Raw genomic sequence first — 25,992 nt, forward strand, 5'->3', positions numbered from 1 at the left:
GGGACCTAGCTAGGTCTCACTGGACCAGAACTGTATACTTTTGAACAGCTTCAGGGCGCAGTCATTTTAAAAGGCAGAATATTTTCTTTCTCAGTGAAACAGTTTTGAGCTGGCAGCATAGCAGCGCTGCCTTTGAATTCTTTTCTTTGGTGCAATTCATGAAAATTCTGGCAGGCTGTTCTGTATTTCATCTTGCCCCAAATGCGTGGCTGGAAAGATGGTGCAGCCATCATTTTGGAGACTGCAAAGCGCAGTTTTAATGCAAGGCGATAGTGCTCAACAGAGCCAGCAGAGCCATTCTGCTGGTGACTGCCGAGATGTAGTTTGGTGAGCTAGGGGAGTTCTACTGGGCTGGTCAATGTACCCCAGAAGTGTCATCTCCACACTCCGCTGTCTTTCTCTAGACTTTATAAAACATGCCATGTGAGTTTTCTTGCCATTCCTTAATTTGGGTCTCTCCCGTTCTATGGTGGGCAGCAATTCTGTGTTCCTATTTTTGTTTTGCAGTGATGTAGCCTTCCATAAACACCATTTTGGTGTTTAAAACTGTTAATAATATTGTCTGGCCGTCAATTGTCTGGTTCATTGAGTCATACAATTTAATGAGTGTCATCATCGCAAGTTCCAATGAACCCGGCAGCGCAGCTTGGTTGTTTCTTCTACGATTTGGTTGGTTTTCTTGAGTGCTCATCGATAACGTGGAATCACCGGATGATGAGGGGATATCTGCGGGTACAGCCACGAGTCCTGGTATAGCACTGGGGATTCTGATAAGGCTGTTCTTTGCGCTCTTATTCCCTGGTAGCGCACTTGTGTTCCATCTTACCTCCTTTCTGGTGTAATGACCGTTCTTTTATTACCAAATTATTCATGTGGAGGTGATTGTTCAGCGTGTATTTATATAAGTCTAAGGGTCGTCGTCAATTGTATAGTTCCGACATGCTCTGTCACCCCAACCTCACTTTGTGATTCCATCCATTTGTTTATAGTTGGAATAACACTGGCATTTAGTGCTTAGTTCTAGCCTCTCCTGGCCCAATAGTAACCTGGCATTTGCAACAATGGTGTCGTCTGGCAGTGGACTTTTCTCACCATACAGCTTTTCTTAAAGGGTCGCTTTAAGAATTTGTTTTGCAATTTTAGGGGTGATATTCCTCTCCTGTTTCAGATTTTCAACGATAATAGGAGTTAGAGAGACCTGGATGCCTGTGACCAATGAGGTTGGGTTTGCCTTGTGGTCAATAGCAATCACCATCTCCAATTCCTCTCAATCCAGGAGTCTTTGGCTTTTATGCACAGGCCCGCAAGGCACCTGAATAGTCTTATCCACTTATCCACCACACACTTTCTGATTTCCAATCGTGTCATTCATCAGTCAAAGCACAGCAATCTCTGTGGGCAACTGCTCTCACTCGCTCCATTCTCACTACGCACTGCACAGTAAGTGGCAGGTAATAGCTTGATTGGCCACACCTCCTCAGGACAATTACAAACAGCTGTGCCTTTCTCATGGCAGACAGCATGCAATCTCTGTGGGCAACTGCTTTTTCTCACTTTGTTCTCACTGCATTACGCGCAGTGTGTGGAAGTTTATGGCTTGGATGGCCACACCTCCTCAGGACAATTACAAACAGTGGTGTCTTTTTCACTGCACGGACAGGACGACAGTCTCTGCAGGCAACTGCTTTCACTTGCTCCGCTTTCACTGCCCTCCGCTAGGTGTGTGGAAGCTTATAGATTGAATGGTCACACCTCCTCAGGACAATTACAGACAATTGTGTCTCTCTCATGGCACAGACAGCGCAGCAATCTCTGCGGGCAACTGCTTTCACATGCTTTGCTAGGTGTATGGAAGTTTATAGCTTGGATTGCCACACCTCCTAAGGACAATTACAAACAGCTGTGTCTTCCTCACGGTACGGACAGCGCAGCAATGTCTGCGGGCTACTGCTCAGCTGGTGCTCAAAATACTGAAGCTGGTGGGGAACACCATAACAGAGTACTGAGGAAGAGAGCAGTTGCACTGGCTTGATTGATGGCAGTTTGGTTGCCGACAGGAGCATTATTGTAGCAACAAAGCTGGTGCTCAAAATACTGAAGCAGGCATGGAGCACCGTAACAGAGTTCTGAGAAAGAGAGCAGTTGCACTGACTTTATTTCTGGCGGTTTGGTTGCCAGCAAGAGCATTATTGGAGCGACAAAGCTGGTGCTCAAAATACTGAAGCCAGAGTGGAGCGCCAAACCAGAGTGCTGAGGAAGAGTGCAGTTATGCGCAGTTGGCTGCAGGAGAGGCACTGAACCTATAGGGTAAGGTAATCCCTCCTACCTTAAATATTACCTACAGTTTGACAGTCTGGAAAAGCACATCACTCCTAATATGTATATACTCTGCAGTAAAGCAAATGAGCCGGAGAACCCCGTGGAGCTGGATGGTATATTGCCATCACCCATTATAGGTGCCATCAAGAACGCTATTTCACCAGCCAGGAGTGCATCAGTTAAAATGGCCCAGTGATGCAGGAAGAAAATACACAACTTCTAAAAGTAATCAAGATAAAGGCCCACCTCAATGGGTGGAGGAGTCAGAGAATCTGGGGTTATATGACACAGACCTGGAGGAAGCTATGTCTGTTTGAATACTAGCAGCAGACTTTTCTCCTTCAAATACACCAGCCATTGTTCAGGCTGCACTGGGGGACTCACTGTTGGAGACATAGGTAGCATCCCCTGACATTACCCTGAGTTCCCCCCTTCTAATCCAGTTATGTTTCAGGGGTTAACCACTATGGGCCCAAGGAACGGGCACGGTAACTACCCCAGTCGAAGTCGAGGATGAGGGTGCTAATGGAGGAACAATTGAGCACCTTTGTAATTTAATTTCGTGATGGAAGCAGGAGGGTAAACATGTGATAAGAAAACAAAAATAAATTGGACCATCTGGGTGTCACCTACACTAACTACGCGGATGACACCCAGATACTCCTCACCATCACTGGCAACTACAACACTGACGCCACCAGGATCAACGAAATCTTCGCCATCATTCAGGCATGGATGGCCATACACGGCCTCTGCCTGAATGATGAGAAGACTGAGCTCCTCTTGGTCGGCTCCCCCAATAACCTACAGAAACTCAGCCCTGACTACTCCAAATTCATCATAGATGGCAACATCATTCCAGTTGTAAACCATGTGAAAACCCTAGGCTTCTACCTAGACGCCAATACCAACCTCTCCAAACAAGTTAATATGACCGCCTCAGCTACCGCCTACACGGGGAAATTAATTAGGGCTTGTAAACCCTTTCTATCTACAAACAGCTGCCTCATTCTGGCGAGGGCCCTCATACAATCTAAGCTCGATTATTGCAACAGCCTCTACCTTGGTGCCAACCAAGCTATAATCAAGAAACTTCAGATCCTCCAGAATAATGCGCTGAGAGCAGCTCTAAACATTCCCAGGAGAGAGCACATCTCACACATAAGACTAGCTTGTAAATGGTTATCTATCCAACAAAAAATCGACTTGAAAACCCTCTGCCTCACCTATAAAGCCCTAAATCACCTTGCCCCCCAGTACCTCACCAACAAACTCTCCCTCAAGCCTAACACAAGACTCACCAGATCATCCAATACTCTCTGCCTCACCGTGCCCAGATTCTCCGCCAAAAGAGCGGGGGGCTCAAGCTTTAGTGTCCTTGCCCCTCAACTCTGGAACACCTTGCCACTGAGTATTAAATTGACCAAATCCTTCCAACTGTTCAGAAGATCAGTCATTAGCTGGCTTCTAGAGAAGGAAATCCCCAGATAAATTAAGCTCAGTCCCACTTGCGTTTACTGTACATACCTTGAATAGATGATTGTCTTAGATCTGTACCAACTGTATATATTGTACATACCTTGAAATGCTCCCACTGCCTGCCTGTATACTCTATATTTGGCATCTTAACGCCACAATTGTATAACTGATTATTTACTGTAATTATGTAACCTATCCTTAAGCGCCCATTTACCCCTGGGTCTGGAGCGCTATACTAAATAAAACAAACAAACAAACAAACAAACAAACAAAACAAAAAATCAAAAGTGAAGCAATCCCAATAAAAAATCCTCCAGGAAGTTCCTCCAAGCCCTTACTCTCCATGATGTATGAAAAAAGGTCAGCTTCTACTAAAAATAACATACAAATGAAAACCACTAAGACTATGAGGAAGGTAAAGGGCAAAAAGCCACCTTCCCCTGAGAGGGGACAGGAGACTGTAAGTAGGTTAGAATCAGCAATTGCCATTGAAACCTCCATTTTAAATTAGTGTGTATCAGTTATTTGTGGTATATCAGTGGAGGCAGAGGAACATGTTGACAACCTTACGGAGGAGAAGGTTCATTGGACGATGTGAGGAGCATTAGAACTATTGCTGACCATCTGATGAGGTCTAAGACTGATGATCAGAGGATAGATGCTCAACTAAGTCTTAGAAACTGGGCGAGTGATACAGGGCGGAGAACCATCAATACTGGTAGGGGGCACTACGGTTAATAAACAAGAGCCGTACTTATGTCTACAAATTCCTAATGACGACAACCGTGGGGCAGGCGAGGCAAACTAGTGATATGACCAATAGGAATCATACTATGGGAAAACACAGAGCACTGAGATTGATCGTGGAATTTCTATTGTCTGATATGTATAAGCCTTTGCTAAAAAGAACAAATGTCCTGGCGCTGTTCCATGAACTACCGAGACTGAAATTAATTTCATACGGTGATATCGAATTGGTGGAATTTATCAATGAAGACCGGAAGTACTTGGTTTCTCTAGAAATACCTTCAAGGGCAATACGAGACATGATCCTGGCTGAATCAGAGGATTTAAATTCCCTTTGCTACGATATCGCCCCTTGTGCCAGAAGGTGCCTCCCAAAGATAAATCTGGCCCGTTCATTGGTGAAGAGTGTTACAAAGCTACGAGCCAATGACAAGGGACGTAACTCACATGGGATTGTGGTTAGCATGTGTAATAATGGGGAGAAGCAAAACCTGGACTGGTCCTGGTTATCGGGGGTTCTTGCAAACTGGTCTGTGCTTTTAAAATATCTGCCTCGGCTTCTTAAGGTCTGAATTACTGTATGGAAGTAATGTTATGGAATACAAGAGGTGATAGGCAGATTTGTACAAATGCTGATTTATGTAAAGATATGGGGGAATACTGAATCATCATGCTGCTGGAAACATGGTCTATTGATCCTATTTATTTTGATTGATATCCAACCTCGTTCCAGCCTGCCATCTAAGGCAGGATAACTCCCTTGGGGGAGGGTTTCCAAAATAGGGAAGGATGAGCAGGGAATAGTGGTTTTTGAATGGAGATTGGCTGCCTATGAGCTCTTAATTATTAATGTATGCTGGAATCTGGTGAAACAGGAACTCTATGGATTTTTAGTTCCATTGGATAATGTAATTGAGGACTGGCTAATTGAGTTGGGCAAGGGTGTAATAGTGCTACCCAGAGCTTTCAAATACCCGGATATTGAGTTGAGGATGAGATGTGGGTTGCGAAGAAGACTAATTCAAAATCTGGACATGCATGGACCACATACTTAAAGACATGTGACCTTAATAAATTAAAAGGGATGGTAAAGGGAGATTTGGAGGGGACCAAAACATGGTAGGGAGGGTTTCAATCTTCATGCATGATTACTTCTGTGTATTTGCACCCCTGTTCCACATTTGTTACATATTTGTTGTGACGAAGACGCAGTATAGAGATCATAATTTGCTTTACTTGCGGAATTTGGGGGACATATTGACTCTTTGATGACCCCAGGCCCTGTTAATTTAACGCTAGATGCTGCAGGGAATAGGGTTACACAGAATTTGCAACAAATTGAGAAATGTAATATGTTAGTAGGTGATGATTTTATGGAGATGGTTAAGAAGGAGAACACACATAATTCTGATCACTCTTTATGAATACATTCCTTAAAGTTAGGTTAGATAACATTGGTAGTAGAATAAACAAACTTGGCCATTGGCGTGCTAACGTATATGATTTACAGATAGCGGCAAGGAAGAAGCAATTTTATCAAGAACTGAGATCCATTAAGTAGGGTGATATGGACTTGGAGTAAAACATATTAGCAAATATGAAAGTAGGGTGAACTATGACAAAATTGGCCAATGCAGCATAAGTATCAGATAATACATAAAGATTATGATTTTTTTTCTCGCGATTTTATGTGGCCAATAATCATAGAAATTTCTCAGTAGTAATAAATAAACTAGAGTACAGTCAATTAGAAAGGCTATCCCAGAAAGTGAATGGGTGAAACATTGTTAGAAACTATACACTGTAAGAAACTCATGGTGGCAACAGTAAAGACATACACAAGTGATCACAGTTCAAGGGTGTTTAATAAACTGTATAGGTATGTTGGAAAAACGCCTAATCTAAACCTAAATCTAAATTGGGAGCAAGCTTCGACCATCAAACAATAATAAGGCAGTCCGAGTGGCGTTGTGTCAAAATTAAAGGGCCTAAACTAAAAAATCTATTGCCAATCCTTATGCTAAATACAAAAAGAAGTGTTCTTAAGAAAGAAGGAAGTGTTCACAAATAATAAGTCAGTAGTCGGGGTGTCCCTTCCCCACGTTTGCAGCACGGGACAAGGTAGGAGTTTGGAGCACAGCACACCCTCAAGCTTTCCCAGCACGAGCCAACAGTTAAGCTCTCAGCAATCAGGATCCTCATTGGTTAAGTCTGTTTTCTATCAAAAAGTCTCTTGCCTTCGTGGACCTGATGTACCAAAAATATTAAACAAAAAGTTGCTTTTCACATGTACATTGGGTGATATCTTTTCCACCCGTGGGTCCCCCTCTTCTGGGCTCTGATCCTTCTCAGTATTAGCTTCCCTCAGCTGGGTTCACTACGGCTTCTTAAAACAATTTCTTCTGTGATATTCACAAATCTTAATGTCCTTTTGAACAGGTCACTGTGGACATCCCTCTGCCAGGTTCACTCTTGTCAACACACTGTATATGGGCACTTTAGACTTCATCCCCTCTTTATCGGCATCCCTCTTTCGGGTTCATTCTTGACAATCTTGTCAATCGTGCCTTTTTCATTCAATTCTTACAATGCAGGATTCACTTCCCTTAGCTTCATAATCATCTGTCGGTCAAAAACCTTTGACTGTACAGAGTATTTTACAAGACGCCTGTATGACCACTTTGAACCTTTTCTTTGCTTTCCGCAAGGACCTCTGGTACTGGTAGTTTCAACAATCAGGTAATCGCCCATAGTTTTCCTGAGTGAGCACCCAGGTGGTGCCTAACTCCTCTGTTGCTGGTTTTCCCCCTGTTAGTATCAATAGCTGTTTATGCTTACACAGTTCAATTAGCCGTTTGCTGCTTTTCGTTCAACACAGTTCGGTTTCTTATCGATTCTGCCCTCGACTCACCGGCTGTGATGAACCACTTGGCTTTCTTTCTCTTTGGAGATAAGGTTGGTACCATGGAGACAAGCTTCTCTCCCTGGCTTGGTTATCAGCGAAGGAGAGTCTTGTGTACTATTGACATCTGCTGCAACACATGCTGGCTATTGTTTGTGATTTTACGATTCCTTCTGCAGAGGTTTCACAGATCTTGGTCAGAAAGGGCATGGACGCTTCTCTCCTTGTCACCCTCTCGGTTTGTGCTGTCTTTCTCCTCCTCTTGAACGTCCGTGCTGAGTTAGCTCTCACGTTGTGCGGTCTGCCTTTCTCGTATTGCGCTCTTGTGCTCTACTTTTTATCCCTGCAGGGAAAGCAAAGGGCTGTCAGGTGTGTGCGGTTCTGGTCAATTCTCCAACTTTGCCTGACCCTGGTGTAGAAACATGTAAATGGCTCGAGTGTTAGTCCGTCGTCCTTTGTAATATGCGAAAGTGTTCGCATCAGAAAAAGAGGGGGTAAAGTGTTTATGTATCCTATGTAGTAGGTTGGGGAAAAGGTGTCATAAGAAGGAGGATGCCTCAATTCACCCATTGGTGCCCCACTTCCACTCCCAGAGGACCCCCCATCCAGGTGATCCTCCATCACTGGTCCAGCCCCAGGAACTGGATCCAGTAGCGATGGCCGTGTCCTGGCCACCTGGATGACAGACCCCTAGGGACTAGTTAGGGAGACACCTTCAGGTTTCTCACAACACTATACACTAAGGGTGGGGTGGACGAAACGGGCCCTCTAGTTATGGTAGGGAAATGGGATGTGAGGTTCAATTATGATGATGTGTTACACGGCTGATGTAGGGGCTGCGGGCAGAGAGGCGCCGTTGCGTGCGGCCTAGTTGTGTTCTAGATGCAATTCTAAGTTTGGTTGAATACATCAATATCAGATATCGGATATCGGACGGCTGATGTTATGGCTGTGGACAGAGAGGCGTTGCGTTTGTTGAGTGCAGCGTAGTGGTGTTCTAGAGTAAATTCTAAAATTGTATAGTTGGATAGGAAGACTAAAGACTGGGCTGAAAGCCGGGAAGCGTGTGATGCTGGGCGGAGGCCGGCAGAGATTGGCGAGGGATGGGTGTGTTGGGTGAGCTGTTTGGGATGGTCCGGGTGTGGGGGGTAAACTCTCTGGATAGTAAGGAGGGCAGGAAAGCAGTGGGGGAATGGTGGGATGTAAGGGCAATATGGTTGCCATGCTAAGAGAGAGAGTGCGATTGCTACTCTCCCAGTGAAGCGGTAGCACGTATCATATGAGTTTGGTGGGCGGATGCAGGCGGCCATCTTAACCAGCTGGAGCTACAAGAGTGGCGGCTCCAAACTGCGGCACCCTGTGGAGCACAACATTACACCCATGGCCTGCGCGGGCTATGCCGCAGAGGGTCGGGTGTGTGGATTTTATCATACGTGAAGGCAGAGAAAGGTGTTGAACGTGGCGTCAAGCATCATGTAGAACGAAGTGTCGGGCAGCATGCTCTGTGGACCTTAGAGCACAACACTGCGCCATTGGCCTGCGTGGCCTTTGCCGCAGAGGATCGGGTGCATGGATTTTATCATGTGTGAAGGTGGAGAAAGCCATTGAACGTGGCGTCAAGCGTTCTGTAGAAGGAAGCGTCAGGCAGAATGCTGTGCAGACCTGCGGAGCACAACAATGCGCCCTTGGCCTGCACTGGCTTTGCCTCAGAGGGTCGGGTGCATGGATTTTATAGTAAGTGAAGGCATAGAAAGGCGTCGAACGTGTAGTCAATCATCAGGTAGAACAGAGCGTTGGGCAGCGTGCTCTGCGGACCTGCGCAGCACAACACCGTGCCCTTGGCCTGCGTGGGCTTTGTCGCAGAAGGTCGGGTGCATGGATTTTATCATATATGAAGGCAGAGAAAGGCACTGAACGTGGCGTCAAGCGTTGTGTTGAACAAAGCATCAGAGAGCGTGCTCTGTGGACCTGTGGAGCACAACACTACACCCTTGGCCTGCATGGGCTTTGCCGCAGAGGGTCAGGTGCATAGATTTTATCATATGTGAAGGCACAGAAAGGCCCCGAACGTGGCATCAAGCATCGTGTAGAACAAAGCGTTGGGCAGCGTGCTCTGCGGACCTGCGCAGCACAACACTGTGGCCATGGCCTGCGCAGGCCTTTCCGCAGAGGGTCGGGTGCATGGATTTGATCATAGGGAAAGACATCTTACATGGCGTCAAGCATCATGTAGAATAAAACGTCGGACAGCGTGCTCTTCAGACCTATGGAGCAGAACACTGCACCCTTTTCCTGCGCAGGCTTTTGAATGGTTGTCCAAAGCGAAAGACATTTGATGGAATGAATTACAGCGGCCCTTCAAGGTGGGAGTGCTCAAGTTGAAATGGAATGGCTAGGGTTTCAGGCTAAATATTTGGGAGTGTGATGTGTCAGGGCTGGTTTTGCTTTTGGGGCGTATGAGGGGAGGTGGGTCGATTCCCTGTGTGGATTTTGAATATTATGTTGGAACACAGAACTGCCTGAAGAGTGGGACTATAGCTACTTGGCGGTTGTATGGTTATTGCCCCATTCATCACGAACCAAGTGAGGGGGGGGGGTGATATTGTTTTAACCCGTGGGGCGGAAGGGTGGGAGTGTGTGTTAAGGTTATTGTTGTGACTTTTGCTATTGTGGCCCTGATGGGGGCCTTTGTTTTTTGCCTTCTGTAATAAAACATAATTAAATGTGAAGTTTAAAACAAAAAGCAGCTCCCGAACCATGGGCCCACATTCTTACTACCCTGTTTGCTATTATTATTTGGTATAATAAAACACCTGATTCGTGGAAATGTCATGAGTTGCCTGTATTTAAAAAGGGAAATAGATCGTAACCGTTAAAGTATCACCCAATTACACTGACGGACGTTGAAAGTAAAATCCTCTCAGTCATAATCCTTAAGGAGCTGGAAGCCTGGGCAATTGCATCAGGCCATTTGAGTAAATACCACTCGAGTTTTAAAAGCAGTGTCGGTACTACCTTAAATGAGACCATATTAAATATATTGCAGAACATGAACAGAGACCCTAATATGTGAAATATCTTTCTGGCCTTTATAGATTTCTCACCCACGTTCGATACAGTGGATAGGAATAGATTATGGGGGAAGTTATCGAGTTGGGGGTTGCCACATAGCCAGACAAATATCTTAGTATACCTACATGCAGACACATTTCTGCAGGTGTGCCTTGATAGCAAGAGAACACTTTCACGAAAAGTAGCAACAAATAAGGGGATTTAGACAGTGGTGTGTGCTGGCCCCTTGCCTGTTTAACTTTTATATCTGAGATATGGGTACGGTTCTGGAGGCTGCCTCCATAGCATCCACTAGGATAGGCTTTCCTGTGCAGACAATATTTCAATATTAGAACACACACAGAGAGGCCTCCAGAGAATGTAGAACACACTACAAGGATATGCAGAGCAAAATAGTTTAAAAGTGAACAAAGGTAAAACACAGGTGATGAGATTATCCCATGATAGAAAGAGACAGGGTTTCAAATGGTACCAGGATAATGAGCCTCTGGTGGTTACAAGACAATTTATATATTTGGGTGTAACCATTTTGAAGGAAAGAGTAAGGGAGCAATGGTGAGTAGTCTGTGGATTAAAAGGGACAGATTTGTACTTCAGATGAGGATAATTGACGACAAATATGGCAGGTTCTCAATAATGCCAGTTATCAAATATTATAAATCCAAGGTTGTTCCCAAGCTAAATTGGAAATTGACTGGGACTTGTTCGATTTTATTGAGGCTGGCTTTTGGCCGAAATGGTTGCGTTTACTACGGTGTCTTCCGGCCATTGCAATACATATTGAGTTGGGATTATTACCACTCAAGAGCAGAGTGTGCTGGAATGCACTTTTGCTATTGAGGAAAGTAAAGTTTCCGCCACAGGATTCCTTATTCTGCAATTTAAAAACATTATTGTCTAGAGATGATTATGACTATTTTAAGAGTAGGGCCCATAACTGTGACTTGACTTGATTCTGGATGAATTGAATTGTGCTATGCAGAAACTGGAGGTGACTATGCATATTGTTAAACGCAAATTATGGGAATTTGACTGGATCACCACTTGCTCTGTGTTAAGTATAAGTACATTGATGAGAGGATTGGTTCAGGCCCACAGTGAATGGGGCATATTACCAAACTATCTGGTGAAATTCCCTAACTCCAAGCCAAGAGGCACTTTATCAGCTTTAGGTTAAATTTGTGGGAAACTAGAGAAATCGTGGATATTAGGAACAATAAGGATTTTCCCTCTGCTAGATGCCATTGCTGTAATAATGATGAGATAAAAGAAACACTCAAGCATGTGAATGTTGAATGCCCCACTTCAATGATACCTGTGCTAGGTTTCTGGGGTAAACTATGTACAGAAATGCATAGCTGGGAGCTCAGCACTTGTGACAAAGAAGTTTTGAGGGACGGTCAGTTACGCATATAATAAAAGCTTTAAGGTTCTTAAAATACGTTGGCTAAATTGAATAATATGAGTACAGGGTTCAAAATTGAGAGGTGCTGAGAGCTATTTTGCTGCTGCTTGTAGCATAGAAGAGCCTGGTTAGCTTGAAAGCAACAGCTACCAGGAGCTACTTTTGGCTCCCTAGGCCAATGATGGCGTACAAACACACCTATGTGAATTTAACTCTGTGAATTTGGCCCAATCTAAATATAAACATTAGGAAACATCTATACACCATTTAAAGCATAAGGGGCTATAAATAATGCACAAAATTATATGTATGCATTTTATGTGGAGTTACATTTGGGGAACGTTACGTACTAGCGTCTCGTTCCCCAGTAGTAGCCCCTGGTCACTGGTTAATGCTGGATACCCAGGAGCTGCTTTTTGCTCCTGCTTATTTGCTAGGCCCTGAAGATCCTTTGCATATGGAAACAAGGCATAATCACCATATACTAGTGATACAACAGACACGAGGTTCGATTTTCCAAAGTACTATGGTTTATTGCAGAAAAATATGCTCAGTCGGCCGACTGGTCTAACATCTCGAAACGTGTGTCACCCAAACCTCGTGAGACGCAAGAGAGCAAATATCGTAGAAACAGTCACATCTATACAAAACAACAGCCTTCACAGAACATCAGAACCGCCCATAAAGTATCTTTCTGAGACTAGGGTATGATGATTGACAATTGCGACAAATATGACACATTATGACAGGTTTCTTGTTCTTTAGCAACAGTTGCAGACATAGTTCTTTGTTATTCAGAACACAGAGCACTTGTTCATCAAGGATATCGCATTCTAGAGGGAGACACATTCCGAAGCACCTTATCTATTAGTTTCTATTCTTGAACTAGGGGTCAGCCTGACTAAAGGAAGATCCGTGAAGGAGGACCGCTGAAAACGTATAATTCATGCCTTTAACTGCCTATTTCTACAGCCGCAGCGAGACAGGCCGGCACCTGGTCTGCTGATTAAATGCTGTCATTTCTGCTTTCTGCTGTCGCTCTCAAGGACTTACTGAGGGAGAAAAACAATGTATTTCTGCACTGCTCGGCATTCCTGTCTGGATTTATCTATCAACATGTAAGCTGGTGGCCTCGTACTACTGCATGAGTTTGAAAGAGCATTTTTACTTTTTTGCAAAAGCGTTTGACAGAAAGGAAAGAAAGCAAAATATCGAAGGTTACACAAGATGGATGCCCTATGGTTATATTGCCGAATCTGTGTTCGCGGTGATGGTTATGTGATGCGATTGGTTTACGGCCATCTAAATACACTACCTATACTTGTTTAGGGTCGTATTACAGATTTACAGATTTACAAACCTTCCGGTTGGCCGTAAACCAAGAGCATTATCCATACACCTCATCTTCCTCTGGCCATGTATCTAATTCTGAACTACACATGCTACTGTAATCATCATCTTCAATCTCAATTTCCATAAATTCTTTAAATTCCTTCATTGTTTCCATTTCTGTATTTATATCCTTATTCAACCTGGGAGTTCGTTTTTCTGTTATCACATGTACGCATTCATCTGCTATTTCAGAGCAAAAGATCGGCAGACAGTGTATGCAGCAACAGCAGCACATGAGGATCCCAAGTAACATTATCAGGATTGCAATTAGCTTCCATCTCCATGAACGCAGCAATTCCCAAAACCATGAGCTTATATTCAGCTCCCAACCACCTGTCGGGGTATAAATGTCAGAACTCAGAATGTGCAATTTCTTGATTGCTTCAAAAATTGTGGGGGAGGAATCCCTTACAAATACACAGCACGCCGACCCTACAATTTTGTACACACCTCCGCGGTCAGCCAAGACTATATCAAAAGCCATTCTATTTTGAAGTGTCATTAATCTAACTGCCTTCTCTCCAATGTCATATTATATAATATATCGGTTGTTCCATTTATCGTTTTTTTCTAACACTCTGGATAGTTTCCTTATATTCCATGAATTCATTGCTTGTCCCCAGAATGGTATTAATGATTTGGCTATATCCTCTGCAATTAATCCTGTATCATCCCGTTGTGGCCTGGATCTGGATAATTTTGATACATCTGATGTTTTGGAAAGGAATACCCTGCGAAAAAGTATCCCTAAGTAACAGGTCCCTCCCCAATTTCTAGGTAACCAGGGATAAGCTTGTTCTCAACATATAAAATAAACGGGATCGCCTGCATATATCGGTTCTTCTTCGTTCTCTAGTATTGCAATATTCATGCATCTAGTGAATGTTCCTACCGAATAAGAACCTTTTTTCGTAAGCAAAATGGGACACCACATGGACTGTAGTTGATAGTATAGGAAGAGGGCAAAACGTCCTTGTTCCCTACTGTATTCATGTGGAAAGTGATTACAGATGATTTATATGGCACGAAGAGTCTATCTACTGGTCTTGCCATTGGTTTTATTATTTTTGCTCTGTTGAATATGGAGCAACCGACTGGTTCCATTATTACCCTTTCGAAATCATCCATATTGGTTCCATCCAATTGACCCGTATCACTTTTGTTCCACTTCCCAAAAAATAGCACACTCAGTGATGCATAACATGCTGCATTCAGGGGTAACGGTTGTACATACCAACCCATTCCTTTTCCGCCATGCTGGGGTAAGTGAGAGCAGAGCCAACAATTCGTTCTATTCAGGATAGTGTGAGTCATATTCATAATCAAAAGTAATGTGTTATTGTCGTACCCTTTTCTGTGTATCTCCTCTAATGGAGGGAGCGTGTAAGAGAGCACATGAACCGGACTGTCTGTGGCAGGAGTATTGGTAGCAGTCAAAAGGGAACTTGATGGATGCACAGTTTCCAGGTACCATAATATCGGGACCAGTGTAATCAAAATGCAGAGTAGTGTTATGACCATCAACATAAATTTCTTGCAACTTCTTCTATTTATTTCTTTAGTCTCTATCTCTATGGTATCATCAGCATCATCAGCATTGGTGCAGGAGGAAGTAGGAGTTAGTATGGGCATTGTCTGTAATGTCTTTTGCGACAATGTTCTCACGAAGAATCGAAGAATTCCTTCACAGCAGCACTCGTAAAAACAGCAGAACGTTCAAATAGCAGTGCAGTGTTCAGGCCAGTTCTGGTTAACCTGCTTGATAAATGAGCAGCAAACTTCTGTGATTCCACACAGTGCTCCAATACGTTGGAGCAGGCGTCAGTTGTGTCGGTACCATATGCCCCCGCTAGGTTGCAATGGTCATTCACTTTTTCAAAGGTAGCACCGGGAAGCCGCGTTTTAGAGCTCTCAATTTGACGCTGATTGATACAGCTCCCACGCTCCATTCCCCTAGGCCTCCGATTCCCAATTCATCTGTGTTGGGAATAGAGGCAAAACAAACACGCAGATCAGATCATTTCCGATTTTGAGAATGTAGGTTGTACCTTATCGCTCCACGTACTGTGTGATCAAGGTATAATGCATTTTCACTACCAGGGGTAGGCTTAGTGTCAGCCTGTGATACAATGGGCGATGAAACAGCTGCAGCTGGCTGAGGTTGAGGCACCTTTGGCCCTTTTTCCCTCATTGCAATCTCCCCAGGCCCTTTCTTGGGATTAGGCAGCACTTTCGCCAGATAACTGGCAATGGTGTCTTTGTGATCGAGTGCAGCTGTGTCTTTCTCTTCTTTTGGATCAGGCGTTTCTTGCAAACTAAATGGAATTCTTTTCATATGTGTAGCATGGATCCATGCCTTGTGACCATCTACTCGAACTGCAGTTTGTGTCGCCAGGAGGATCTGATATGGGCCCTTCCAAAGCGGTGCAAGTGAAGATTTCCTCTCGAAGTTCTTCACTAGCACTCACTCTCCTGGCTGCAGACTATGCCCTGGGCCCGTGTATTTGACAGGAAGAGCCTCCTGCACCTGCTGATGAATCAAATGTAATTTATGAGTTAACACATTACAATAAGTGCTGAGCAAAGGGTAATCAATTTCATTCAGACGCCTAGGCTGTGGAGCGCTCCAAACGGTTGCCGGTCTCCCCATTACTATTTCATATGGGGAGAGCCCAGTTCTCGCTTGTACAGACATCCTCATACACAACAAAGCTAATGGCAGCGCATCAGGCCACTTCAACTGACTCCCTGAACAAATCTTTCTGATTTTTCTTTTTTTAAGATACCATTCTGGTGCTCAACAAGACCAGCACTCACCCGGTGTCTGGCCAAATGGAATTGTTTATCAATCTGGAGGCCTGCACATATTTGTAGTATCATGGCCGCAACAAAATGCGGGCCGTTATCTGAACATATTACACGGGGCAGGCCAAATAGGGAAAAGTACTCTTTTAGCATTACTTTCGCTGTGCTCATTGCTGGGCAGTCTTTGACCGGATACGCCTCCACTCATTTACTGAATGCACTAACCACCACAAGGACGTATTTGAGATTTTGTCACCTTTCCATTTCTATAAAATCAAAATGGATTACTTCAAAGGGCATAGAGGGGGGCCAAAACTTCCTACTGGAGTCGTCGTTCCTTTTACAATATTATGTTGCAAACAAGTCATGCAGTTTTGGACTAATCTCTCAGCATTTTTTCTAATGTGCGGGTTCTGCCAGGCTGCGACTAAATGCTCGATCGTTTTCCTAGCACATATGTGTGTAGGGCTATGGGCCGTTGTGACCATCGCTGTTACATAGGCATTGGGCAGCATCCATTTTCTACTCATTATGCCCACCCAGCAACCCTCTTCATCCAATTCTGCTGTACCCATCGACCAAGCTTTTATTTCACCTGCAGTTGCTTCTGTTTGCATCTCTTTAACAGTGGCAATTCTGTTTTCTACCATGCAGGGCACCTCTATTGATCTTTCAATACACATTTCTGTATGTAAATCAGTGGCAGATTGTTTTGCAATCTTGTCTGCAAATGCGTTTCCTTTTCCAATGTTACATGTTACTTTTTTATGCTCTTCGCATTTTATTATCGCTAATCGTTTGGGAAGCGCGAGTGCGGACAATAGTCATCAAAGTGCCATGTTGGATCTTGTTTCTGTGTGATGTTAAGAAACCCCTCTCAACCCAGAGTCGACCAAAATTGTGTACCACCCCAAATACGTACTGACTGTCAGTATATATGCTTACATTAAGGTTTTCAGAGATTTCACATGCTCTGGTTAATGCTATTATCTCTGCTGCTTGATAGGAATTGTGTGGGATTCTTTTGCTCTCAAAAATACTCGTTAATGTCGTGATGGCATATGCAGCAGTTGATGCACCATCGGGTAATTTGAAACAAGAACCGTCACAAAACAGTTCTCCATCTGGCTCTTTCTGTGGGGTATCTGTTAAATCAACTCTTCCTTTCGTCTCTTGCTCAGTAACCATTATACAATCATGGGGAAGTTCATTTTCACCCGTCTTTTCACTGGGAGGAGACATTAACTTGGCCGGATTCAAAGCGCAACGACTCATAATTTGAATATGCGGTGCAAACAGGACAATTTCATATCTCATCAGCCTCGCTGATGTGAGGTGTTGCACTGTGTTCTATTTAAAAGAACTTCTACTGCGTGAGGCACCCTTATGGTTAAGGCGTGACCCAAAACCATCCCCTCGGTTTGTTTTACTGACGCGGTAGCCGCAGCGGCAGCTCGCAAGCAGCACGGTAAAGCACATGCAACAGGATCCAGTGCAGAAGAAAAATAACAGCATTGTCTATTTCTCCCTCCCTGTTCCTGAGTCGAAACAGCCAAAGCACAACCATTGTTCTCATGCACAAATAGCTTGAAATTCTTTTCATAATTTGGCGTTCCCAAAACTGGAGCCGAGCACAATGCAGCTTTGAGCAGGTCAAATGCTTCCTGACATTCCATACTCCATGGCAAGGGCAAAGCAACATCCTTCTTTGTCAATGCCACCATTGGTTTCACAATCATGGCGAAATTCGCAATCCACTGCCTACAATATGAAGCCATGCCTATTATAGCTGTGACTTCCTTCTGTGTTTTTGGAATAGGCATACCAGAGATGCTTTCTATCCTTTCTGGTGTCAGTCTCCTTCCCTCCTTCGAAAGTAGGTAGCCCAAATAGGCCACCTCCTTTCGACAATACTGGAATTTTTTTAATGATGCCTTGTGTCCATGCGCAGATAAATGTGTCAGTAATGTAGCTGTACTCTCTTTACAGTTGTCTTCTGTGTCTGCTGCAATTAATAGGTCATCAATATATTGCAATAATACGCCGCCTGTTAGCAACTCAAGCATGTCTAGCTGTTCCTTCAATGCTCTACTATAAATACTCGGGCTTTCAGTATAGCCTTGTGGAATCCTTGTGAATGTGAATGAATGTTCTCCTAGAGTAAAAGCAAATACATATCTGCTATCTGGATGTACCGGAATGCTGAAAAATGCATTCTTCAAATCAATCACACTAAAATATGATGCAGATGCTGGAATCATAGTCAGAATGGTAGTCACAACTGGGACCAATTGAAATTGGGGATCAACTACTTTGTTCAATCCACGCAAATCAATTATGAAAAGATATGGTATTTCATTCCTTCCTTTCTTGTACACCAGAAGAATTGGGCTATTGCAAGTGCTACCTGTAATCTCTTCAATTACATTTCTTTTAATCAAATCAGACACAATGCTTTTCAATGCTTTTTCTCCTTCCACTGAAATTTTATACTGTGGAATACGTGGCAACGTTATATCTTCCATTAAAAAATGTTTACTGGCTCAATTTTTAAACAGCCAACATCATTATAATTTATTGCCCATATGCAAGTTGGTACATTACTTAATTCAGTCGGCAATGGTTTGGACAAAAACTGTGATATTGGAGCTTTCTGTGGTGATATAGTTAAATACACTCCAACAGGGGAACAATGAAGGACCACACTCAATTTTTTCAACAAATTTAAACCCAATAACATTTCTCAGCAGTATTTTGTCAAATAAAATAGGCAAGATTCAGTGAAAGGACCTAGTGTTATGGGTACTGATTGTGATACTGGGATAATTACTGGTGTACCAGCAAACCCTACTGCGACATTAGTCTGACAGTGGTATATCTGGAACCAGGTGATGGTCAATTGAACATTTCTGTGCACTAGAAAAGTATGCTCCCTATTCCCAACCTTCATTTCTACGTAGGGCCCTTTCTGGTCTATGGGAATAGACAGTGGTTCCAACCCCTGTCTTGGGCTGTCCTAGTAAAATACGCCAGAAGAGTATGCATTGGCCTGATTATCAAAAACATTTCCATCTCCTGTACCATTCTGCTGCTGCTGGTTCTGATTATGATTCCCCTGGTTGTTCTGGTTTTGTGGCGCTCTCATATTTCTTTTCTGTCCTTGTGTTCCTGGGCGACCTCTATTCTGTCTTCTCAAGAGACCCCCACACCTACTTTGTACCTGCGGGCACAGTGCCCACCAATGGCATTCTTGTTTTCAACAGGCGCATTGATTAAGTCCAATCGGACCCCCGTGCATGTTAGAAAAATTGGATCTTGTCTGTGCATTCCCACCACCTCTGTTATTGTTTGCTACTTGCTGCATCAATACCCTTGTTTTCAAATTTCATTTGTCCCTTATTTCTTTCTCCTTTTCTGCATTTACTCTGTTCTTATAATATTGTGCCATGTGTAACACCTCACTCTGTGATTTCGCCTGCCATGCACTTTCAGATGTCATTATTACATTTTGAATTTTCAGTAACAATCCTCGCACATACCTATCAACAAACAATCTTTTTCCCGGTTCAGTACTTAAATCTTGGCCACTATAATTTGCAAACACTTCTTCAAATCTATTAAAACAGTCAGTAGCAGGTTCATCTTTACCCTGTACGCAAGCCGTTAATTTTTCCCAAATTATTGCGCTTTTCAGGTATTACATTTTTCAACTTCTGTACTATTCATGCTGGTAAGGCTAACATGACCGGGGCGGTTTCTCGCCAGCTTTCCTGTCTGCATCATCTTTAATCAAATATTGCCATGTATCACCTAAAACGTTAATGTCATCTACATGTCTAATTTGTTTCCATATGTCTGTAGGGAGAATCACAGGAAATAACAGATCAATATCACTCATTGTGAAAACAAAAGAATTTAGAAAGCACTTGATTTCCTTGTAAAATCCCACCAGATTTTTTCTAAAATCAGGGATAGTTTGCTTTATGTTGTTTACCTCCTGTCTTAAAAAAGGGACATGCACAAATTGTGCAGTGTAATGGGCTTCTATCACCCGGTCTGGTTCTCCATTAGCGGCAGCTATCTCTACTTTCGGGACAAAGGTAGAGGGTACTTCTCTCATGGGTAATTGTAAACTACGTACTTCCTCAGTCGTTCGTTTGCCAAGCCATGGGGCTAAATCGAGAGAGAGCGCAGTTTTTTCAGTTTCAGGCAAAAATGCTTTTTTTTATATATTGTCATTAAATCAGGGGACAACATGAATTTTTCCTCAAACACTCATCTTGTAAATACTCAACCATTACCTGTAATACCTTTCTTTGCATCTCTAGTGTATACTGACTAAACGTATCATGCACTTCTATAGGGGTAATGGTGGCGTCTGTAATCCATCTAAGCGCTTCGTGCGTACACATTTTCATCTCTTCACTGACAGGTTTTAATGGCAGCAAAAATCGCTGATGGACATGTGGCAGTAACTGCTGTTTCCCTCTCTTCATTTCTTCAGTTAATAAACCCAGCTCTCTTTTAAACACAAATAGCCGGCCTACATGTTCCCGTATTTCCGACGAACCATTCCACATTCAGGAAAAAACATTTAAATCTTGCAACTCCTCCGGTGGCACTGTACCAGTCGATTTTTTTCCTTTCCTCTACAAGATAATCCCCCATGCATTCTAACATTACCTGTTGCTCGCCAAGTTACTGAAAGTCAAACATGGAACTCTACACGGATCCCTCATCGCCGCCTTCCATATACGTCTCTGCCCACTCTCCCAGCTGTTCTTTCCTCTCTCTACTAACTGTACTATGTATTACTCTTGTGCTCCCTTTCAGCACAGGCCCCACCTCTGCTGAACTACCTCCTGCAGCCGCCACTAACTCATGTTCTGTTGGTAATGGAGGAAATTGTTTCATGTGAACAGGGGGAGCTGGTGCATACGGAACAACAGAAATGGGTAGTGTCAATGGAGGTGAAGGGGCAATGGGTAAAGGTGCAATAGGTTTGATACTATCTTGAGGACGTTCATTCCTTCGGTCATTTAAAATTTTATTTATTAGTTCATCTGAAGTGTGCAAATCTTGTTGTGGATATGTTTTTTGTATGTCTAATGGAAAGCTCCTGTCCTGTCTCCTGATATCCTCCCTCACTTTGCACTCATCTAGTTCTAGCGCTTTTTCTGTGTTTGATTTATGTCTTCGTGCATGTTTCTCCCTACTTCTTAAACGCAGATTAGCTTCCTTCCTCCAGTCTCTTACGACATCGAATGCCACTGGGCGTGCCTTCTTGCGTAGCAATACTGATTCTAAGAGATCTATACGTGCCAATTCAAAACTCCCATCATTAGGCAACAGCAAGTCTTCTACATGTCTGGTCTGCCTATGCCAAATCGCATTAAATATAATTGCCTCTATTCCATACTTCACATACATTTCAAACGCTGGCGGCCCTGCAGGTGGCGCAACCTGGCCAGTTTCCAAAGATGTCTACAGCAGCGGAGAAACCCTGCTAGGCAGGAAGACAATTTCCCAGGCATGATTGATCTTATATATATCTTACCCTGGGCTTTTGATCTTGCAAGAGCAACTCTCATTCAATATCATGGCGATTAAGAATCGGGGCACGACTCACCTGATCAATCAGTTCGTCACTCAAGACGCAAATCATCAGTATACGGACGCAACTAAGAATCGTAGTGACTGCGTATCTGGCTCAATCTGCTCATCGATCAGGGATCGGCTGTGTACAGATCTGCAAAGGAGTCTCATCACTTTCACAGGGGCGCCCCGAACACCTTTCGAACCCGGCTCGACGGCCTCGTCCTCGATTCGGTTTCGCCTTCTTCAAATTTAACACACACGATGGGGCAAAAAAGGGGGAAGGTCCCTATTTGGGCACCATTTTTTGCTAGGCCCTGAAGACCCTTTGCATATGGAAACAAGGCATAATCATCATATACTAGTGATACGACAGACACGAGGTTCGATTTTCCAAAGTACTATGGTTTATTGCAGAAAAATATGCTCAGTCGGCCGACTGGGTCTAACGTCTTGCAACGTGTGTCACCCAGACCTCGTGAGACGCAAGAGAGCGAACATCGTACAAACAGTCACATATATACAAAACATCATTCACGGAACATCAGAACCACCCATAATGTATCTTTCTGAGAGTAGGGTATGATGATTGACAATTGCGACAAATATGACACATTATGACAGGTTTCTTGTTCTTTAGCAACAGTTGCAGATATAGTTCTTTGTTATTCAGAACACAGAGCACTTGTTCATCAAGGATATCGTGTTCTAGAGGGAGACACATTTCAAAGCACCTTATCTATTTGTTTCTATTCTTGAACTAGGAGTCAGCCTGACTAAAGGAAGATCCGTGAAGGAGGACTGCTGAAAACATATAATTCACTGCCTATTTCTACAGCTGCAGCAAGACAGGCAGGCACCTGGTCTGCTGATTAAATGCTGTTGTTTCTGCTTGCCCGCTCTCAAGGACTTAGTGAGGGAGAAGAACAATGTATTTCTGCACTGCTCGGCATTCCTGTCTGGATTGATCTGTCAACATGTAAGCTGGTGGCTGCGTGAGTTTGAAAGAGTATTTTTACTTTTTTGCAAAAGCGTTTGACAGAAAGAAAAGAAAGCAAAATAGCGAAGGTTACACAAGATGGAAGCCCTATGGTTATATTGGCAAATCTGTGTTCGCAGTGATGGTTATGTGATGCAATGGTTTACCGCCATCTAAATACACCATCTATACTTGGTTAGGGTCGTATTACAGATTTACAGATTTACATATTCAGTCCTAATTTCGAGCCTTCTGTGTATGTATAAAATGTTAGGTTATATTGCATTTTAAGTATGTGTGGAGGATTTATGGAGGTTGATTTTAAAAAGACATGAATTTATGAAATGGTGATAGTTCATTTCTTGTTCTTGTTTATTACTAATGAATTCTTGATTCATTTTATGAACATTTTAAATATTAAACCAATGCACACACCAACAAATATTTCCTTTCATAAATCTGTATTTTCACAGACATGGACTTCCAATCCCATAATGCATCTGCAAGTTGTCTGAAAAACCTGGCAGTCCAATCCCGTTATTCTTTTGGAATCTGAGACGCATGCACACTGGGTGCACCAGGACTGGAAGGAGACACACTCAGTTCAGTGGACGGCAACATAAAAAATGCCACAGCGATTATTGTTCTTTTGTTTTAATACAAAGTTTGTCAGCACTGGATCCTCTCCAAAGGTGCATGCCAGGGATTTCCATTAACAACACACGTGACTGCTTTTGAGCAGCCCAATCATATAGCTCCACCCTGGCTTTCAACCCTGCTAGCACTGCTTATAAACGGCCACACCCTCTAACCCATTGTTCTTGAATGGAATTGTGAACCTTATGCAGCTGCCGCCCATTGGAATCACTCCCTGCCTTGCTGGCCATTCTGCCTTCTGGTTTGCTTGTGCCTTATTCCTGTTACTGAGTTGCCTTGTTCAAATGTCCACACTCCTGCCCCCTCTGCCTGCTGCCAGTTTTTCTCCTTTCTTTGTGCTGTGTCTCTTTAGCCACTAACCCCTGTTTCTTGTAGTGATTTTTCTGCAGCTCCCAGCCCCTGTTTATTGTGCTCTGTCCCTGCAGCTTCCGTCATGTTCCTTGAGTTGTTTCCTTCAGTGTCCTTCTTTGTTCCCTGCTCTGCTTTCTCTTACTCTTGCAAGCCTATTTAGTCTCAAGCTTTATTCTGCTTCGCCAGACTCTCTTTCCCTTGCCTCTGTTTGACATTTTTCCTTAGTTCTAGTACTGTTTTTAACTGCCTGGTTTTGCATAATTCGTATGTTTCTAGCCCACTTTTCCAGCCTGATTTTGTTACATAGATTCAGTTACCTTGCACCAGTACCCTGCTCAGTTACCTTTTACCAGTTCATTGCCCAGTAACCTTGTCCCAGTTCTTTGACTCTGTTGCCTTGTAGCAGTTCCTGCTTTCCTGTTCTGACTTCCTGGTTCCCTTTTGGGGCTCTTAGTGTTTGGTAATTGTATTCCTTATGTACAGAGATTAGTTTCTATGCCCTTTCCTTTGTCTCTTCCTACCTGTAATCTATAGTGTATTTCATGTAACAGTGTGTTGCTTGCTGTTCCCACTGAACACATCAACTGTATGTTCTGGATGCGCCCACCCAGGCTTGTCTCATGTAAGTACACTTATTTTTTGTGCATTAGAGTCAGAGCTAAATAAACTAGAGGTGCTTGTCGGTCAGATAGCACAGCAAGTAGAGCGCTTGCTTTGACATCTGTGCAGAGCCTGCCGACACAGGTTCAAATCCCAGCAGTGCCAAACTCAGCCTTTCATCTTCCTGAGGTCAATAAATGAGCACCACACAGTGTCGGTAATAATAAGCAGCGCTCAGATGCCTGAGGGCATGTAGTGCTATATAAATGCAAATTATTATTATTATTAGCAGGAAGTCTCAAGTGAATACCTCTAACTCTAACAGACCCTGCCACTATATTAACTAACTTATATTAGACCAAGAGAGTGTTTCTATTCTCCTGGACACCTCTTATAGAAATGTCTCTTCTTTGGTCCAAGTTTTTTTTAGTATGGCCTCTTTGAATAGCCTCTTGACGCCTCATTCATTCTTGTAATTCCTTCACAATATACTTGGCTTTTATCCCCTCTTTAGGTATAGGTTTTCGACAGTTATCCTTGATACCCTTTTTTACACTTTGGTCTAAAAATGTAGGGCTTTTTGCAGTGGAGTAACTTTGCTTAAAATGTTGGGGTGACTGGGGTGGGGTGGAGGAAGGGCGGATGGTGGCTCTTAGGTATCGTTTCAGCCAAATGGTTTGAAAGAATTTGGTCGAATGGTAGATTTGACTGAATTCGGTCACCACCATTAGTTCGAAGTCGAAGATACCGCACATGAAGAGCTGGGGTTGCGGGGGTGTCCGCCGCTCCCCATGTTTGGTATGTTTGGCTTTCACAGTTGCAAGGGTGTCCCCTGCTTCCTCAGCATTGGTGGCAGGGGACCCGACAAAAAAAGAAAAAGGGACTGTGCCGCCTCAGATCCGACCCGTGTTAGATGGATAGATCTGACGCTGCAGGGTAAAGGAGAGGCGGCGGATGGAGAAAAGTTAAGTAGGGGGGTTATGAGTGTACTGGCGGTTTGGGGGGACATGAGTTTGGTTTTATGTACCGAGGTAAAACGTATTTGCAGCTAAAATGACTACGGTCAATTCCGCTGTGATTTTGTACCTCGTTCAAACAACCTAAATCCTTGAGGGATAACACTAAACTACTACACCACAAGAGTCCATTTCTGACTCTTGTGGTGTAGTAGTTTAGTGTTATAACAGTAGTTTAGTGTTATAACTTTCATAAGACTGGTGGCATATTTTTTTAATTCAATTGGGCCCCCATTCATCTTCAGCTGGCCTGCCATGCACCCAGTGACACAACATAACATTCACAAACTTAATTCCAATAGAAAGAAAAAAACCCTCACACTTCGCGCTTGGTATATGCAGCTCTACAACACGCTTCAAGTATCACATATAGTAATGCAGCAAGAATTTAATAGCCTTGAAAAAGACATCATGTCGAAACACGTGTTGGCTGGTCTTTTGCACAAGAAAATAAAATGGACTTAACAAGCCCACTTAAGACTATATGACTTTTAACTCAAGCGTTACTAAAACCGAATAATCTTTTGTAAAACATGGTGTAGAGCTGCATTTACCAACACGTGTTTCGACAGGATGTCTTTTTCAAGGCTATTAAATTCTTGATGCATTACTAGATGTGATGTCCCGCTGCAAGGACAATGTTCCAAGGAGCTCCGGGCAGCAGTTGGTCCTC

At 43.4% G+C, this 25,992-nt stretch overlaps 1 long non-coding RNA gene across 1 annotated transcript in view; it reads left to right on the forward strand.

Moving 5' to 3' along the window:
• Positions 1-25,424, forward strand: part of LOC138521345 (uncharacterized) — a 51,464-nt gene extending 26,040 nt beyond the window's left edge. Inside the window, exons 2-3 of the long non-coding RNA XR_011283022.1 lie at positions 22,481-22,695; positions 23,169-25,424. This is a non-coding gene — a long non-coding RNA (uncharacterized lncRNA). The remainder of the gene's footprint in view (positions 1-22,480; positions 22,696-23,168) is intronic.
• The last annotated feature ends 568 nt before the right edge of the window (positions 25,425-25,992 follow it).

Source organism: Ambystoma mexicanum, chromosome 13 (genome assembly GCF_040938575.1).
Source record: "Ambystoma mexicanum isolate Mex_15411 chromosome 13, UKY_AmexF1_1, whole genome shotgun sequence".
NCBI lineage: Eukaryota > Metazoa > Chordata > Amphibia > Caudata > Ambystomatidae > Ambystoma > Ambystoma mexicanum.